The sequence below is a fragment of the Zeus faber genome, assembly GCF_960531495.2.
Source record: "Zeus faber genome assembly, chromosome: 2".
NCBI lineage: Eukaryota > Metazoa > Chordata > Actinopteri > Zeiformes > Zeidae > Zeus > Zeus faber.
In genome coordinates, this window is record NC_137189.1 from 51,422,724 (window position 1) to 51,427,820 (window position 5,097).

The window sequence follows — 5,097 nt, forward strand, 5'->3', positions numbered from 1 at the left end:
AGTCATTCTTAATAAGTAACAGTCATTCTTAATAAGTAATAGTCATTCTTAATAAGTAACAGTCATAATTAATAAGTAATGGTCATTCTTAATAAGTAATAGTCATTCTTAATAAGTAACAGTCATTCTTAATAAGTAATAGTCATTCTTAATAAGTAACAGTCATAATTAATAAGTAATGGTCATTCTTAATAAGTAATAGTCCTTCTTAATAAGTAACAGTCATAATTAATAAGTAATGGTCATTCTTAATAAGTAACAGTCATTCTTAATAAGTAATAGTCCTTCTTAATAAGTAACAGTCATAATTAATAAGTAACAGTCATTCTTAATAAGTAACAGTCATTCTTAATAAGTAACAGTCATTCTTAATAAGTAACAGTCATTCTTAATAAGTAACAGTCATAATTAATAAGTAATGGTCATTCTTAATAAGTAACAGTCATTCTTAATAAGTAACAGTCATAATTAATAAGTAATGGTCATTCTTAATAAGTAATAGTCATTCTTAATAAGTAACAGTCATTCTTAATAAGTAACAGTCATTCTTAATAAGTAACAGTCATAATTAATAAGTAATGGTCATTCTTAATAAGTAACAGTCATTCTTAATAAGTAACAGTCATAATTAATAAGTAATGGTCATTCTTAATAAGTAACAGTCATTCTTAATAAGTAATAGTCATAATTGATAAGTAACAGTCATTCTTAATAAGTAATAGTCATTCTTAATAAGTAACAGTCATTCTTAATAAGTAACAGTCATTCTTAATAAGTAACAGTCATTCTTAATAAGTAACAGTCATTCTTAATAAGTAATGGTCATTCTTAATAAGTAATAGTCATTCTTAATAAGTAACAGTCATTCTTAATAAGTAATAGTCATAATTAATAAGTAACAGTCATTCTTAATAAGTAACAGTCATTCTTAATAAGTAATAGTCATAATTAATAAGTAATGGTCATTCTTAATAAGTAACAGTCATTCTTAATAAGTAACAGTCATTCTTAATAAGTAATAGTCATAATTAATAAGTAATGGTCATTCTTAATAAGTAACAGTCATTCTTAATAAGTAACAGTCATTCTTAATAAGTTACAGTCATTCTTAATAAGTAACAGTCATAATTAATAAGTAATGGTCATTCTTAATAAGTAACAGTCATTCTTAATAAGTAACGGTCATTCTTAATAAGTAATAGTCATTCTTAATAAGTAACAGTCATTCTTAATAAGTAATGGTCATTCTTAATAAGTAACGGTCATTCTTAATAAGTAACAGTCATTCTTAATAAGTAATAGTCATTCTTAATAAGTAACAGTCATTCTTAATAAGTAACAGTCATTCTTAATAAGTAATAGTAATTATATTCAGTTCCAATCTCTTGGAGTGATTCCAGACTCAGTCATTCACAAGATTTGTTCACAACAAACTGGTTCATGACTCTTCCATCACTAACTAGTAGTAACAACAACAACAACAACAACAACAACAACAACAACACTAAGTAAAGCTGCAGCTGGTGCAGTTTGATCAGTGATGTTACGTTTGAAACATCCACATTGTAACAACAACAGTGGTTGAGTTGGTTTGATGTGAAACACCACACCCTCCTGCTCCTTCACCCTAAACACCACCAGGAAGACTCCACCTGGAGCAGGCCTGCGTTCCTGAGCGTTGGGAAGACGGAGCGCTGGGCGTGGCTTCCAGGTGGAGGGGCGTCGACCAGGCTCCACCTCCAACGGCTTCAGAGAAACTGAGCAGGATCCAGAGCAGCCTGCTTCCGTCCTCCCACTGTTTCCTGTCCCGCCACGTGCAGAAGGACGCCTTGACGTGTTCACACTTAACATGTTAACATGTTAAAAACATGTTAAAAACATGTTAAAAACATGTTGTTAACATGTTAACAACATGTTGTTAACATGTTAACATGTTAAAAACATGTGGTGCATGTATGAGACTAAAGTTGCCCCGCCCCCCCCCCCCCAACACTGACTCACAGTGATTTCATTGTTGCCGGGCAAACTTCTGCAAGCGACAACAGGTGACAGACAGGTGTACAGACAGGCAGACAGACAGGCAGACAGACAGATGGGGGAAACTGCTCAGTGGAGAGCGAGCTCAACCACAAATCAACAGGACAAGGGGTTCCCAAACGGGGACCCGCGGCACCACTATGGGTCCATGAATGAATTCCAGGGGGTCAGCAGCAAAATTATTATTGTGTTTGGTGTTTTTTTTGTGTATTTTTTCGTGATACATGCTTTTTCTACACAATTACAATTCACCCTCACAAATGGAGGTGAATTTTGTTCATTACATTTAATATTTTTTAATTTTTTTATTTCGGGGGGTTTTCTCGTGACAGAGCCCAGTCTGACGCGGAGGACCATGAAAAACAACATCTCAGTTTCGGGAACCTGAAGTGGACGACTCCTCTATTATACATATGAACAGTATATAATAAAATATAATTAAACTCAGAGCAGGGACAAACACGCTAACTATAGTGAAATGATATCCGCACGGAAGCACTCGCACACAGCACACGCCACAATAAGCGCTTTAGAAATAAGCAGCCAAGCAGCCAGAGGCAGCAGTCAGCAAATGGCTTTTAGAGGCTGCTTCTGTTTGTGAGGAGGAGGAGACGCAGCCTCCACCGAGACATGAATACTGAAGGAACCGGAGCGGATGAACACGACGAACAGACAGACAGGCAGAAAGACAGGCAGACAGGCAGGCAGACGGGCAGGCAGACGGGCAGGCAGAAAGCTGACGACACAGCAGGGGGGGCAGCTGCAGTTTCTCTTTTCCTCTGTGGACAGGGTTGTCGGCATCAGCATTAAGCCTTGTTCACACCAGAGGCCTTGAGGAGGATTTCCCAGGCCTGGAGCAATTTTCCAGAACCTTTCAAGAAGAACCTTGAGGATGATTCTGTGTTAAGTCGTTAAGAGGAAACCCTGGTGATGACATCATCAGGATGATGTCATCTGTAGTGTGTGCACTACTGCCACAGAAAGAAAGTCTTAAAACAGTCTTTAAACAGTCTTTAAACAGTCTTTAGACAGTCTTTAAACCGTCTGAAAAGTCTTTAAACCGTCTGAAAAGTCTTTAAACCGTCTGAAAAGTCTTTAAACCGTCTGAAAAGTCTTTAAACCGTCTGAAAAGTCTTTGAACAGTCTCTTAACAGTCTTTTAACACTCTTTAAACAGTCTACACAGTCTTTGAACAGTCTTTAAACGGTCTTTTCAGAGTAGTCGTTGTGTCCCTGCCGTATGTTAGGTTCAAACAAGTCCTGACGGTGTTTCTGGGTGAAGCTTACGTATCGCGCGTCATCTGGACGTCGGCAGGATGCAGCGCCTCCACCGCCTGGAAGAGGTGGTGTTCCCACGGACCCTTCTCTCCACAATGATCAAGCAGGTGAGCCGTCTGCCTCGCACCCCGACCGACCGATTCGATTTACCGATAGACTCTTACTGTCTATCTGACTATCTGACTGACTGTCTGTCTACCTGACTGACTGACCCTACAGTGAACAGTTCCGGTCTGACCGACTGAACGCTGACTGGGGCAGAGCTTTGGTATTCGGTCGGACATGGACACCCCCACCAACCCCACCTTCCTGGAGCCAGCTCTAAAAGCGGAGCAGCTGAAGGTTGGGCGGAGAATGGAGGGGTGGAGGGGTGGAGTGGTGGGGGGGCGTACAGTGGGGTTACGGGGGGGTGGTTGGAGGAATGCCCCCCCTGCCGCTGTACATAAAAAGCCATGCTGGATCAATCTGCGTCATCGCTCCGTCTTAAATGGGACACAAGCAAACACCAAACCCCCCAAGATGGAGGTGTCAAACACCACCTATCAACTGGATTCAATCGGTGGAGATTTCGCACAATACCGATTCATTTACATCACGACATTTGTGTGTGACATCATTTATTCATCAGTGACTTAAAGCCAGGCCACAACCCACACATTTTATTCGGTTTTTCAGAGATTTATTGAGTCTTTTGCACTTGGACAAAAGAGCTGTTTGGCTACATGCTAATGCTAATGTGAGACATTATAAACAGGAAGTTCTGTCGCTTCCTACTGGCAACCTGCTGGAGCCAATGTCACTATGGAGGCACTGCGGTGATTGCAAAAAGTCGTTTTAAATAAAATGTGATATTTCTGTTATAATATCAGACAACTGGATGAAGGTTTTCTTTAAAGTGCCTGTTGGACGGCGTTGAGCAGCAGGTTGAACCGTCCTGAAAGACGGAGCCAAGATCTGAACAGACCTGGGTTGAAAAAGACAAAAGCCTTCCTTCAATCCAACAAGACAATCCTTCCACCACCATAAAGTATTTCCAGCGCGGCAGGTCTCCGTGGAGCCGCGGGGACGGAGGCTTTCACCGCTCCCACGGTGACACAGGGTCCGACTTTGGGGCCACACCCCAGGGCGTCGGGATGGATCCCCCCTCCGCTCCGGGCGTCCAGGCGGACCACGTCCCCCGCGTTTCAAGATCAATCCCAAATATCGGCGGGCGTTTCCACATGAAGGCGTATTGATTTTCAGGCGGAGTGAGCCGTGCTCCTCAGAGTCCAAACCACAACATGCAACCACAACCGTACGCCGCCGATGTGGCTCCGGGCCCAGTGTGAAGCATAAAGACCAGGGGCCCGGTGGGTTAAAGGTGCGGTCCACAGATTAGAGCTCTGGAACAGTCAGCAGACACTGGGGCCAGGACGGCAGGAAAACTACTTTGGGATTTTTTTCCACAAGTATTTATCATATTATGGTCCAGCGCTGGAACCACGGTTCCCGTTCTGTGGTTATGTCTGGTGGTGAAACTTGGGCGTCGCCCCCCGCGGTCGTATCATAGTGAAATAGAGTTTTACTGCCGCTTTTTTAAAGTCATAATTCCTTAAATGTGGAGGTTGCAGTGAAATAAAGATAAACAACACAGATGCTGCTTCACTCTGGAGCAGGGAGGGGTTGACGGTGCAACGCTGCCTTGCTGCGACTTCACCACCTTTCATCAATGACTTGTGGAAAATGCACCGAACCGTGAGTTTTGGGATCCACTTTCCCAAAACGTACTATGACTAATTATATT